Genomic DNA, 15668 nt, shown 5'->3' with positions numbered 1-15668 from the left:
CGAAATGCGCATCTCTACTTGCCGATTTTGTTCGGTGGTTTTTCCGCATTGTTTATGTCGAGGAACTACTTTTACTGCCGAGAGGGGGTGTACCTCGTCTTTCTCGGCTCCGTTTTAATCCTGGCTCCTTATCCCGTTCTCGTAGTAAAGCTTCGGCATTTAATCTCCCTCATTTGCCTAGGAAGCTGGATTCCCCCACCGCCCCCGCCTGGATTGTGCGCCGCTGCATCTGCACGGCACTGGGAATTTTTAATTAAGTGCACTTGAATGGGCGCGAAGTGCAAGCTTTAGAATCTTAAAAGAGCTCGGGATTTCCGGCGATTCGAATTTAAATGAACGCCAGGATTCCATCTTAACAATATTATAATAACCTCTATTCGATAAGTATTCGGCAAGAAACCCAGTGAATGAATTATAACGCGAACATTTAGAAAGGTTGAGTTAGTGTTTTTAATTATGATTTTATTATGATTTCATGTTTTATTTAGTTATCTTTTCCTTATGTAATTTGTATATTTGTATATATAATTTTTTTATTTAACTTGTATTTTTTTATTTTTGTACTTCTTAATATTTTAAGCACACTCGTCGCTTTGGAGAAATCTGTTAGACGAGTGTGCTTGATTAATTGATTTTGTAAAATAAAATAAAATAAAATATATGGAAATACAGACCTAAATGAAGTTCAAAATACATTTATAGTAATTCAATCATAATATTCATTGTTGTATGAAAAAACGTATCCGGTGTATAAATTATTAATGCAAATATTTGTCTTTAGACTAATTTATCATTTTCGAAACTCTACCACAGAAGTATTGAGATCATAAATCCGTCGATGTGTTGTGAACTAAAACCCTAACCTTTTTGCTAGTTTCTGAAAAATTTATATCATAAGAAAGTTGTTGCAAAAGTTGCCTCCGTATTATGTATGTATATAAAGATATAAATAAGTTAAATATTGTGATTTTAATCTGTCTGTAACATTGAATGCAAATCGTCCATATGAACGCTCCTTTTAGGACATAAAAAACCATTCTCCGAAGCGTATTTATGTATATCCGACGGTAATTTTTCCTATAAAGCAGTATCGTATTTTCGAGTTTAGCAAACGATTTCGCAAATTCTGCGTCTTCCGTACATTTTACATATGAAAAAAGTGGAGCGAAAGGGAAAATACATATTATATAATAGGAAAACGTTGTCCTCGCGCATAACCGAGCAATATTGTATCGACGCGGCTCGACGAATATCCGAGTGGATCTTAAGGGCCCCTACCGAGGGTTTTATGGGCCCCAATAATCCCTGATTTGGATAACGAGGGTCTGGAAAGGCTTACGTGGAGAGAGTCGCGATACAGCCTTCAGGAATCTATATACTGCTGCCGCCGACTAAACGGATGAAAGGGTTTCCAAATACGATTATGGCCACTTAACTGTGCGCGATACTTTCAATATGTATTATTTTATACGTATATGGAAAATAATAAAAATAAAAAAACAGGACGCAAAGAACGATTAGTTACTTGTCAAAAGTTTAAAACGTCACAACATTGAACGAACATTTACGTGAAAAATGATCTTGTAATATAAAGAATATATAAGTGGGTGGCCTCGATGTGTCGCGAAACTCGCTTTAAAAACACTGACACGTCCGAAACAATTTTCCGTTTTCTTGATTGATTGATTTATGTATTTTAAAGTTTAAAATCGTTTTTTGAATATTTAAGTATAACCAATATGAATGTACATAATATGTAAATATGTACTTGTCATAATCTTGTGAAAATTTTATATTGTTGTATAAAATATTTAAATATAAATAAATATATGTATGTACATATAAATATGTAGAGAAAATCAAAACTTTGATTAGATTGACTCATATTTTATATATTGTGTTAATTTAATGAATACAAAAATGAATTCCTATTGATTTATTTGAATACTATAAAAATGTATGAAACCAAAAAAAATATGATTTTGTTTTTTTTTTATTTGAAAAAAAAATTCATTTTTTTCATTGGTACTAGAAATTTCAACTGCTGAACGGTTCGGTTCGAAAAGTCGTTACCAGTGAGAAGTGGAAGATTTACTTAATTTAATATTCATGTATTTTTAAGGTATATATTATTTAATTAAATTATTTCTTCCAATCATCATTTCTGTCGTTCCGTCGATTTGTCATATCCGGGCGGGTGTTTAAGATGCAAATTGTTTTCCTCGCACGGCCGACTCCATTACATTTTCCGAGCGATTTTCTTCCATCAGTTTTGCCGCAATTTTCCTCGGGAAGACGCAGGAACAAAATGGATTATTTTCGTCAAAGCATGGCGTCAGATACGCCGACAACGATCGCTTTTAATTGAAAATTGCGTGGAGATTGGAGTCTCAGCACAACGACCTAAAATAATTACGAATGATATAATAATATAAAGTTTTTCACTAAATTCAAGTGTTCCAAAATTGCTTCTATAATTTTTTTAATCTCGATACGATTTTTATGATTCCACGCATCTATCTGCCTTCAATATGTTCGGAAATAAATACACGTTATTCGGATATCACGTTTCTTTTATGGCCATTTCTCGTTGTACGCATTGAATAGGATTAAGCCTTTTATGTGTACGTATAAAATGTACGTTGCCAATTTTATTATAACGAATAAAGTGTTTATTATGCTGACGTCAATTCTACCACTATTACGGTTTATGTATATGCTAACATTTGAGATGCTGATATTGTAACATAAACGTTCACGATCCACATTCCATTATATGGATAAAATAATAGTCCCAAATCTGTGGGAATATCTAATTTGTTTTTTTTACAACTAAACAAAACCAACTACAAAAAAATTCAAATAAAAGTAAACAAAAGATTTCATATAAATAAAATTAATTATATAAATTTTCATTAATAATGTTGAATTTTTTATTATTTTGATCGTATTCTTGACCCCCTTTTCTACACAGATCATTATATTATACGTTCACCTATCATTATCGTATTTGTATCCTGCTTACTATCAACTGTATAAAATATTCTACCAGTATAATATAACTTTTAATTCAGTTTTTTTTAGTACTTGTTTTTATGAACCACCTGTGGTTCAGCATTACTTTTAAATGAACGTGAGAAAATCTAGTGAGGATGAATGAGTTTTCCTTTTTTTTACACACACACATATATTTGACGTATTGAGCCATTGAAAGTTAATAGATAAATGAGATAATTTAATGATATCCAAGAGATTATACATAGAAGTAAGCAAGGAAGGTTTTGGTCGACTAAGTAAGTTAGATACATACATACATACATACATATATGAGTGTGGGTTGGAATTGAACTGCATGCAAGAGTTTTAAAAGAGGCTTTCTTTCAGCATGTTGAATGATGGCGATGATGATGCTAATGATATGGTGATGATTAATTTCTGAATCCAACTGCCCAAGCTCTTTTCACATACATTTTTTTGGTCCCGTCCTGGAATGCAGGCTGCCAGGGAGATGCTATTCAACAGTCAATGGGTCCCTTACCGGGCCCTTGCATCATGGTGATCTGGTAAGGGATAGGGGGTACGTTTAGAAACTTAGAGATTTCCTCCGAAAGCTTCAGGAGGAAGTTTCCTTCTGGAAGCTTTTCCTCAACGCGTTAATATCAAATAAAAATATATTTTTCTTATATTTCCCCAGTTTTTCTTTTTCCCCCTTCCCTTATATTCCTTTTTTATTTCAATAGTTGTTTTTGAATTCAATTTATTGCATTATAATTTAAAAAACCTATAAGTGATGCGCAGTTCATTTTATACAAAATAGTTGGACAATCATCTCGCTATCCGATGGAAGGACTTTCAGACTATACTCGTTAAGGGGTGTTAATTTCGCTTTGAGGGTTTTATTTGACAACTTCGTTAACCTTTAAATGGCTTGAATTAAATAATTAAAAATTAAATAAAAAAAATTAAAAAGGTACGGCAATAGCTTTTTAATACAAATAACTATTTGAAGTTAAAATGTCGCATTCACTCTTGTATTGGTCAAGCAAACATTGAACTAAAATCATTCATTAAATTACTTTTCTTTTTATATTGAATTATTATTTTAAAAAATTGTGTGCTAATCTCATTAGTAAAGCTACAGATACAATAATAGTCAAGTTGTGTAAGTCAAAATAAAGATGATCGCTGCAATAATAATAACGCGGAGCGAATGGGATGACGGTTCGCGCTCTCTGCGCTGAAGTGCAACTGGAAAAACTGAAAATTTAATGCAACAACAGCGAAAGGGTGGGAATATTTTTGGCGCACGACGAAAATTTCGCACGCAAATTTTATGTAGATTCGGGCTGAAATTGGACTGTTTGTTGGAAGCGGTCTTCGCTTCCGTGTCGTTATTTTAATATCTAATTAGACGCGAGTCCGCACTAAACGGTATGCTATAATTAGAACGAAGTTTTGTATGTGTACATAGTGTACAATATATGTATGTACATATATCATACATAATAGTAGCGGTAGTAATAACTTTATTACTTTATCTATGTACGTTGTAACAATTATGAAGTTTTTTGATCGTGCGAAAATTCGAACTCGAGATTTTGACTGATTCAAACTCAGAATTGATCACTGATCACGTTTTCATGAACTAGAAAAAATGTGTGTGTGTGCGTGTGTCTGTGTGTGTGGCTGTGTGTGCCTGTGTGTCTGTGTATCTTGTGTATTTTGGGGATTTTGAATACTGTAAGTCCTATCGAACTGAAACTTAGTATCGGTTACTGAAATTCTTATCGATACGACGTAAATTTTTTTCAATTTATTTTAAGTTGAACGGAAATGGTACCTCCCCTTATATGTAGGTGTCCTCTTTTTTTAAGTTTTTGAATTCAATTATCTCCCAAACCGCTAACTGAATCGGACTGAAGTTTTTTTACATGTAATAGAAATTATAAATTTTATACCTTTATATTTTAAAAATATTTTAACCTAAACCGGAAGTAGTTTTTCTCAGAAACCTTTTGGTTTATTGAACTTAAATTTCAGATCTACAAGTTTAAGCTTAATAACAAGATATGTATAAAATTTTGTAAGCATCCGTCAACCGGAAGTGGCAGTTTACTCTTGTTCAATTTTTTTCGACCTCTTTAACATGTGTGCTCTTCACTAAAAAAATCAAGTATAATTATTGTATCAATGCGATGAAAATAAAAAAAATACTAAATTTAATAAACCGGAAATGGAATTTTTTTCTCTTAGAAAGGTCAAAAATGTTGTGGGCTCTATTCCGTCCACATCCCTGAACGTATCAAGCTGAAAAATTATATTTGTATTCTTTACGTACTAACTTAGAGCTGATAAGGTTTTGGTCAGAATTTATAAACCGGAAGTAGTATTTTTTTTTAAAACAATATTTCATTATTTTATTTTAACCTTTTAAATTATTTTAATCTTCTTGATATTTATTGTGTATAATACTGATAGTAATTTTAAGGAATAAAAAAATTTGAACAAAATCTAACAATCGAAATTAGAACTATTGTCTTGTGCAAGTTTTCATACATTTGCGCTCAATTTGTATCGAAAATGCTGCCATATTTCATAATGCTGCCGGTATGTGTGAATGTGTCTGTACGGTTCAATATCGTTTGTTTTTTAACCTTCTTATATTCCTCAAATACATAGATGAAGTCTTGGGTTGGTCACATACGATATTCTTTAAAAGCAAATCAGTTTTATGACGGAATTGCTGCCTTTTGGTTTTCAGACAGTTCATGTTAAATTTATAGCATTGAATGTATATACTTTCTCAATTACTATTTGAAGTTGTCTCATTTCCTCCTATCTTTTATTTAAAACATAAGACAAAACCATAGTATATAAGTTACAAATACTTAACTTGGAATTTAATTTGAAACATGATTTTTATTTGAACAGCTGAGCAACACTTATTATGCATTTTAATTTTGAAAATAGGACAACTTTAAAGAAAAATATGATAAAGTAAGATTTTATTTATTTATGTATGTACGTACATACATATGTATTTATTATTTTACTGAAATTTTTCTAAATTTTTCCCTTCGAAGGCTTCTTTTTTGATAAATATTTTGATTTTTATTTTGACGTTCATCCCTGACGACATGCTGTCACACTGTAATTAATAATTGCTTAAAAATTAGAATTGCATGCGTGTTTTATTCCATAGGGGGGGTGGGATGGAATGTGATACCTTCATAGCGGGGGGTGAGCTCGTGATAAGGGTGTTTCCATCGTTATCTGCCGCCGGGAGTCTACCCACCTGCCTCTCCTTATCTGGGGTGGTGTTCAATTTATGATAGCGACCCGCCCTTGCCGGGGAGAGGGGCGAGGATAGCGCGGGTGTAGAGGGCGAAGTCGAATTTTATCCAGGGGCGGTTTGATATAATATATTTTTACTATATCCGTACCTACGCCTAAAGTGTCGTAATTCTTACTATCTCATATGAAACAATATTACCGAGGAACGTTTTGTAATTACGGTTTATGTTACGGTTTGCGTAAAATTTTCAGAGGCGTTTCATTACGAATCCGTTCGACACACATATGTATGTACAACACACATACACATCCCTACGATTACGACAAATTTAATTATACGACTTTTAATTGCGACACAAGCCAGAAAACCGTAAAATAGTAGGCAGTCACGATAGGGTTATTAAAGTGGCGGTGGTTGTGGCAGTGGCACGTTATACACGACGCGCCATACAAACTCTCTGTCGGGTAATATTTAATAATAACGAGTGGAAAACAAAGAAAAGCGTTCGTTTGTTTCGAAATCGTTTACAATATTATGTGTGTGCAATAATCGTATATAATTTTTAGTGCAAAAAAAATGTATATGAAACTTTTTTAATACGCGAGCGACGAAGGTGGAACACTGCGCGCGGTGTAATGGTCGATTTGCGTGAGGGTGCACTTTTAACGCGAAAGTTCCCCATTCGTAACCCGGGGTATGCCAGATCCCGCGGTGTGGTACCTGTTATTGATTACGCATTCGTTCACCGTACGAGAGACACAGGTTAAGGGCGCAGACGACAAAACTCTACCCTAATCAACGATATCTACCCCCGAAAATGCCACTCCATTTTTCCCCCAATCTATGTATGTACAAACCGCAGAAATCGATCAACAGCTCGTAGGACTTTCACCCGATATTTTCTTCGTTAGATTCAAAAAGTGCCTTCAATAGTGATGACAGCGGCAATGTTACATTTTAACAATTACATTTCGATTCTGCTCCTACATATTTGTACATATTTTGTAGGTAAATAAAAATTGGGTCTTTTGACGTAAAATATAATTAGCTTTGTAAAGTAAACAAAAACGTTGCTAATGAAGATAATCTATTGCATAATATTAATAATTATATTTAATTAATAATAATTATATAATTATATTACGTTGCTAGGTAGCATACTAACTAGCTGGTTCGTTGTTTTGATTGTCCGATATTCGGATGCTTTTTTCGAATATATTATCGATTAATAGTGTCGTGTTTTTGCATTGTGTGTAGTGTTATTGGTGTTGCTTTCATTTTTGATAAAAAATTTGCAATTGTGATTTAAATACAGTGGTTAAACTGATTAATATATATCGATAAATTATTATATACTTAGTACGGTAAAAAATAACAAAAGAAGAAAGAATAAGAAAAAATTGTCATTTGTTATTTTTTTTATTTGAATTTTTACAATGGGCGATTGTTGTAAAATGTGGCGTGAACTATGTGTCAATGCAATTGATCGTATTGAGAAAAGATTTTCATCCTTAGAGCAGTTAATACGAGGCTTGAATTCTCCTGTACTTATTAGAAGTGTTGTGCCTTCTCCTTCTGTTTCTCTCGTTGCTGATGCAGCCGTAAAGATGGGCAAAAAGAAAAGAAATAGACGTAAATCTGGTCTGCGAATTAATCATGAAAAACCTGGACAACCCGCATTACCTGACCGACCTTCGGCTGAACATCCTCCACTTAGACGTAAATTTGAGGTGGGAACAGCAGATTCGGGAGTTATTGTTTCCGTCAAAAGGAATGTCAATATACATATATGGAAGCTCTCGTTGGACACTTCGTGTGACGAGGTTTTGACTCACGTTAGTGCCATCTGTGGATTAAAGGATGGTATTGTGGTTTCCCCTCTTAATGCACGAGGATCATATACATCCTTTAAGGTATCTGTTCCTGCTTCTGTCGCTGGCCTGTTATTTTCTGCTGGTTCTTGGCCTGCTGGTGTTCATTTTGGTAGATTTAAAGATTGGGGAATGAGCATTAAGAATATAAAATCGAATACTAATACTACTTCTATGTCTGCCACTGACGTTGTTTCATCATTAGAGCTGCGCCCAAGTGTTTCATTTGCTGATGTTTGTTCGGGAGCTGCTAAATGTTTTAAGCCTGATATTAAAACTACGTCTGCAAGTATTGGTGAATCTTCTATGGAAACGGTCGCAGTGACGTCTATGTATGCCTCTTCTCCTACATTTGCCTCTTCTCCTACATCTGCCTGCTCAAATGGTCCTGATAGTCGTGATGCTGTTGTGACTGTGTTGGCTTCTTCTTCTGCTTCCTCTTCCGTTTCGTCTCCGTTGGCTCAATCAAAACTGCCATTTCTTGTCTCAAAGAAAGTCACGCGCCAAACTGGGAAACCGAAAATTGGTAATTTATTACCAAAATGTACGAGGTCTCAGGACAAAGCTGGCTGCGTTTAATTCAGCCGTTTCTACTATTTGTGATGATATGGTAGCACTAACGGAAACATGGTTGACTTCATCATTTTTTGATGCTGAACTTTTTGATTCTTCCTGAAGGGTGCATCGTCGCGATAGAGTTGATCGACGTGGTGGTGGTGTATTATTTGCTTGTCGTGATTGGTTTCGGTCAGTCCGGATGACAAATTTTGAAACTCTATCTGGTGAGGACTTATGGGTGAGAGTTGATTTTATATTTTTGAGAATGTTTATATGTGTGGTTTACATTCCGCCTGCTGCGAAAGAGGACGTATACGAGTTATTGTTTGTGAATATGATGAATGTGCGTGATTTTATGAATGAACGTGATATATTGTTAATTATGGGTGATTTTAATCTACCTAGTGCTAATATTCATGTCCGCAATAAATTTAATTTTGTGATTTCCTATTGCGACATAATACAGATTGGTTCACCCATTAATCCAAGTATGCTTGATATTATGTTAGTGAATGAATGTAATGTGTCAGCAACGATGATCCAATGCCCAAAAGGAACTGCGATCATCCCTGAGGACCTATATCATGATGCATTACATATTGAGCTTTTGTTTATTTCTTCTGTGAGAGCTGCTTCAGCTTGTTCATCGGTTGGGGTTTCCTCACTGCGATGGAATTTTGCTCGTGTTGATTCTGAATTGGTTTATAATGAGGTTCGTTCAATTGACTGGCGCCAAATGTACCTCATGAATACTGGTGATGCTGTTGAATATTTGTATTATACACTTTATAATATTTTTGACAGTCATGTTCCTCGGTTCATCAGTTATCCTAATTCGGAACAACATCGGCGGGTATTTCCGCCGTGGTTTGGGTGCAAACTTATAGCTGATGTTCGTGCAAAATGGTTGTCTCATAGAAGATGGAAACGTAGCCAATCATTTTGTGACTATGAGAAATTCCGGACTCTTAGGAAGATCGTGAAACGTGGTGTGAGTGAGCGATATACTGTCTATCTTAATGAGATGGAGAGTGCTATTGCGGTTAATCCTAACCACTTTTTCAGATTTATTAAGAGTAAGCATATTTCACATGGTCTTGAGCATTCATTCTCATTTGGTAATAAAAGTTTTGACGGTCCTGAGATCGCCAATGCTTTTGCTTCATTTTTTAGCTCTGTCTTTGACCAGAGAAAACCATCCCTTAATGCTAGTTTGGCTTCACAAATTGGTACTGAGGGTGTCGGTATAGACATTCCGCGGGTATCGCTGGGAGATGTTAGGATGGCTATTATGAAGCTGAAGGGGTCTGTTGGGCCTGACGGTGTGCCCCCTGACGTATTAAAGGTATGCTGTAATTCGCTTTTAGAGCCTCTTCAGTTTATTTTTAACCTTATTCTTGCTTCTGGTAATTATCCTGAAAAATGGAAATTATCTAGAGTCATTCCTATTCATAAGAGTGGCTCTAAAAATGAGGTTGAAAATTATAGACCTATTGCTATTATCTCGGCTATTCCCAAAATTTTTGACATCATCCTTCACCGTTTGATTCTTGCGCAGTTTAAAAGATTATTGTGTGATGAGCAACATGGTTTTACACCCTGTCGTTCCACTACCACTAATCTCGCCTGCTTCACACATTTGATCATGTCTAAAGTTGACGTTGGTCAGCAAGTTGATGTAGCCTACTTTGACTTTCGTAAAGCCTTTGATCAAGTCAATAATGACGCTCTTTTGATCAGGTTAGCTGAAGTGGGTTTTTCAACGCGTCTTCTTAAACTCTTTGCTTCTTATCTTAGTGATAGGAAGCAATTTGTTAGATATGGTCTTTATGAATCTCCTTCATTTTTTAATCGATCTGGTGTTACTCAGGGGTCCACTTTAGGCCCATTACTATTTACAATTCTTATTAATAATCTCCCTAGAGTTTTATGTAATGCATCATGTCTCTTGTTTGCTGACGACGTTAAATTATTTTTTGCTGTCAAGGATGAGAGGCAAGCCTCTCTCCTTCAAGCTGATATTAACGCTGTCTTGGAGTTCAGTTCTAGTTTAGGCCTTGAACTTAATTTAAACAAATGTGCAATTATGAGCTATGGACGTGCACATTCACTCTATTGTCACGGATATTCCATTAGATCCGTCTTGTTGAAGCGTGTGGAATCTATTGTCGATTTGGGTATCACTTTTGATCCTCAGCTCACCTTTCACAACCATATCAAAAAAGTCGCTGACGTTTCCTTTCGTCGACTTGGATTTGTTTTGAGATATGCAAGATTATTCTCCAATCCTTTGTCTTCTCGCTTGCTTTTCAATTCGCGTGTGAGAAGTAAGCTAGAGTATAATGCGATTGTGTGGAATCCGCATGAAGCAAATTACTCTCTGATGATTGAGAAAGTGCAAAAAGCATTTCTTCGTTTCCTATATAGGAAAGAATATGGGTATTACCCATATCTCTACCCCACTCCTTTCCTTTTGGGCATGCTTGGGTATAATTCCCTTGAACTTCGGAGAAACTTCTCATTAATTCGTTTCGTTCTCCTGCTCTTACGTGGTAATACGTCATGCCCGTTGTTGCTGGAGCAGTTGGGGCTTTATGTCCCTATTCACTATGTGCGTGGTAGACATCATCATTTGCTGGCTGTACCTCCTGCCCGCACAGTCCTTTTTCGAATGGCTCCTATTCCAAGAGCTATCCGACTTCTTAATGAAATCGTTGCTGCCGAGACTGAATGTGATATTTTCCACCTTAGTGAGCGTAAATTGTCGGAAATTACTCTAACCCATTTATCTGGTAGTCTGCGCTCATCATTGTTTTCATGATTGATTGTGATTTATGAGTGAAATTTTGATTAACTCTCTTCCATTTGGGCCTTACAGGGATGTTTTGTATTTGTAGTTGTTTCTTACATATTTATTGAAACTGGCTGTAGGTGCAAGGCATTCCTTATGCTATATTTTATTTGATATTTTTACTTTATCTGTTATTATAAATGCTATTTTTTATGTATGTAGATGTATTTATGTTTATGTTTAATTGTTATTTTGTTTTTTTTCTTTTTTGTGTTATATTTTTTGACCATTGTGGCGCTTTAGGAATTCCTGTTATGCCACAATGGTCTGTTTAAAATAAATAAATAAATAAATAAATAAATAAATATTTTTAGAGCAAGAATGATGCTTAGTAATAAAAATAATTAGTTGGGTTCGTGACTTATAGTCAGTCCACAGTAAATACATATACATATGTACATATGTATGAATCTGTATAAGAAGTTCCGTAAATAATCGTAACAAATGAAACTATTGTTAATGTCAATGGTGTTCACAAAGCAAGTGTAAATACATATGTACATACATGTATAAGACAACGATTAAATAAACGAGTCTTTGTAATTTCAGCAATTCTTACGGCTTTTCCTTTCTTTAAAACTCTGATAATAGTGATAACAAAAATTTTTACTTTATTTTTTATATGAAAAACAAATCGGGTGAAAGTATTATTTTGGAATAGTTTAATATTAATCGAATTCAAAGTTTAGAGTTTTATTCGTCGGTTCCCTCTACATGTGATTATTCATAATCGATGACAGTCGATGTGAAAGCCGCAAGATTCTCAGTGAGCTTCGATGTCGTTATTGGCTCTCTGCGCACCGAGATCGGTCTACAGCTATTAATTATTTAAAATTTAATTAAACCGTAATCAAGGGGTTAGCGGGCCCGCCCGCCGCCGTAAATTAAGCGACGCTAGTAACTCGTACGCCGTACTACTCGTATGTACTACTGACTGCTAATACTCGTACTCGCTTGTGTGTTTTGCCAACAAAAACAAGGGTTTCTCTCTAGGATTAATCGTAGTTATAATGAACCGATAACGTGTTGATTAGATTCTACGCACGCCCGTCCTGACGTTTCGACGATCGTATTTTGCGGCAGAAGGCTTTGAAGTGTATTGTGTGTGTGTATAAATAGTGGAGACAAAGCGCAACCTACATTTTCGCTTTAATATGTAACTGTCATTGTATGTATTTATACGCATAGGTTAAATTTTGTTATTACATGGGAGTTTGTTGAGGGAAAAATATATAGCGCTATTGACTATTTACAGACATACCTAGGTATTTAAAAGATTGAATGGAGAGATAATCCGTAATAATTAGTATTAGAAACAGTTGTTTTTTCTCGGGACTTAAGATTTTTCGCTAAAAGGATTTCATTTTCTGAAGGGTGGAAGACTCAGTGAATTTGGGTTTAGGACATTGTGGCCTCTTTTGTTGTTTTCTTCTCTTTCATCATTCTATTTTTAGCCTACATGTGTACATAGTTAAACAAATATGACGTTTTATGCTGTTTGTTTGAAAATTGCATTACATATATTTAAAATTGTTTCACTTGATATATTTATTTAATGGACTATCAAAAATCACTGAAGTTTTTTTTTAGGTGGTTTTTAACTGCCTTCTAGAGAGGAAAGATACCAATTGAACAATATTTTAGATTTGCAAACGAGGCAATTTTCTTCTTTATTTCCTTTGTTCATTAATGGACTTAGTTTACAAGGGAACAATCTACATACCGATAAACTATTATTGTGGTTTTAAACTAAACCAAGACTTTAAAAAAATTTTAAATGTCTGATTTCTGGTATTTTTTGCGTAATTCCTTAATTCCGTGATACATTTGTACATTGTATGTAGTTATGTATGTACATATGTATGTATGTCTGCTCTAGGGTTACCCTATTTGTAATAAAAGCCAACATTAATTTCTTCGAGATCAAAATTATTCTAATTGATTGGAATACACGATGAAAAAGCGAATCCTGTCGTGCTTTTTCCGTCTACATTTCAGCTTGATTTCCTTCTCCGCTTAAGAGCTTTCGGATTAGTGGTTTCGCAGCCGTGCGCCGATCGGCGAGCTTTCGCGCATATTTAGCGCGTTATAATTCATCGACGACGTTCCAATCTGTAACTGGTAAGCAAAGCTATCAATCTAGACCGGATGACGGCCGAAGTAATAAGCCCTTGGCGAAAATACGGCGAGCCGTCTTCGGTTTCGGCCCGAAATGAAGAGAGGCCTTAATAAAAAGCTCGCGCGCGACTAATGCCCATTGTCTCCCTCGAAGACAATGATTAACAACGGCTTTCCGCTCGAGATAAAGCACATTGGATGCCTTTAGAGCTTTTTGCCCGAAACAACATCCACCCCCACCCCTCCCGCCCTCCTGCCTCGCCTCCTATGTCTCTCTGCAACCGCCACCCCCTCCCCCCCATTGCAGCTTTTAGGTTGGTGTTGTCTTCGCGTAGGGGTGCGCTTATCTCACGGGTGCTTACGAACTCGCAAGAGGGATGCAAGTTTCTCAAACTATGCACCGGATTCCGAACCTATGCACTAAAATAATTTTAATTCCACACTCCCAAAGATTCGCAAGAGTCTGCCAGATACATTGTATGTATGTAAATTAGTTCTGAGCGAAAAACGTGAATTTTGGATTTTCATCGATGAACCTAGAATTTTTTGTCGAGATAAATCGATTGGTTGGAGGCACAGGACATTGTTCGATGAAATTTTATATTTAATATTCACTTGATACGACGCTAGTTTTCACTCTAGGTCCATTGATGAAAATCCAAAATCCGCATTTTTCGCTCCGGCCTAAAGTATGTAGTACATACTTACATGATATATCCGCTTTGTGATAACTTGTCTTCTATTTAGTATGCACGTACTGTGTATAACGCTTAGGCGTATTTACGAATGTGTCAAACGGACACTTGTCTTCCTAAAGTCATTTAATATCAGGTAAACATTTTCTTACACGTATACTATGTAAAGGCTTATCAGAAGGACAGTCTCTTTCCTAAAGTAATTTATTGTGCGCATCTAAACTGAAACTGTTCAATTTAAATTTATTCGTATTTAATCATTAAAATGAAATTTGGTAAATTGCAGGCAACAACATACTGTTGATAACCATGTTTAATTGAAATTCATTCTTAAAACTCTTACTGCCTTAGAAACTTTACGTAAAAGTTGGTAATAAATATACATATTATATATGTCGGTATATCTACCATTAATGTTAGTAACTACATACATATGTGTCCGACCAACCGTTAATGTCTCAATTTAAATACGTAAAATGCATACGTAGTCGCATAAAATCCAAGCGAAATATCCACGAATCGGGAAATCCGCCCGATTCGTTCACCGTTTCCTTCTTCCTGTGTGTGTATAATATATATGCCCAGTTTTACCGGGATTCGATCCCGGTAATCCGGCGTAGATAGCGATTGCGCTCGTTCCCATAATTTGCCGGTTCTCGACCGTTGCTGGTCTGATGCTAAATTTCCATTAAGTCCCTGCCATTCTTCAGGAATTGCTTGGACCACCACCACCCCGTACGTATTCCCAAGTCTCTCTCTGCACCTAATAACGTATAACGTTTGGCCGAAAAGCGCCGTTTTATCTCTCCCACCCATCCTTTTAGCAGATTTTATTCGCGTAATAGGTGCACTCACGGTAAGTGAACATGATTTAAAACATCCTGCAAAATTATGTACGTTATGGAAAATGTTATTCGGTTAATGGAATCAAAATGCATATTTGATTATAACGATCGTCGCTTATCGTAATACGATGCAAATTGCCATTAAGAACATCGCGGCGATTATGATTACAGTATAATAATGATAATAATAATAAGCTCATTAACGATCGAACGTTTAGTTGTTTATCGAATGTTAAACCCTTTCAGGAAACCATTAAAGTAGAATTATGATCGTTGCTAATTTTGTTCGCAATTTAGAGTGTTTGTATAAATAGAAACCATTTTGTAAATCTAGCTTGTAATATTCACTGTAATATTCCTGACCAATGTATGCAGTTTCGATTCGAGATTTCGACTTTTCTTAGGTCATCGACCTTCGACATCGACGGTTATGAG

This window comes from Arctopsyche grandis, chromosome 5 (genome assembly GCF_051622035.1).
Source record: "Arctopsyche grandis isolate Sample6627 chromosome 5, ASM5162203v2, whole genome shotgun sequence".
Classification (NCBI taxonomy): Eukaryota; Metazoa; Arthropoda; class Insecta; order Trichoptera; family Hydropsychidae; genus Arctopsyche; species Arctopsyche grandis.
The sequence above is the reverse complement of the archived record's forward strand: the minus strand, read 5'-3'. Positions refer to the sequence as shown.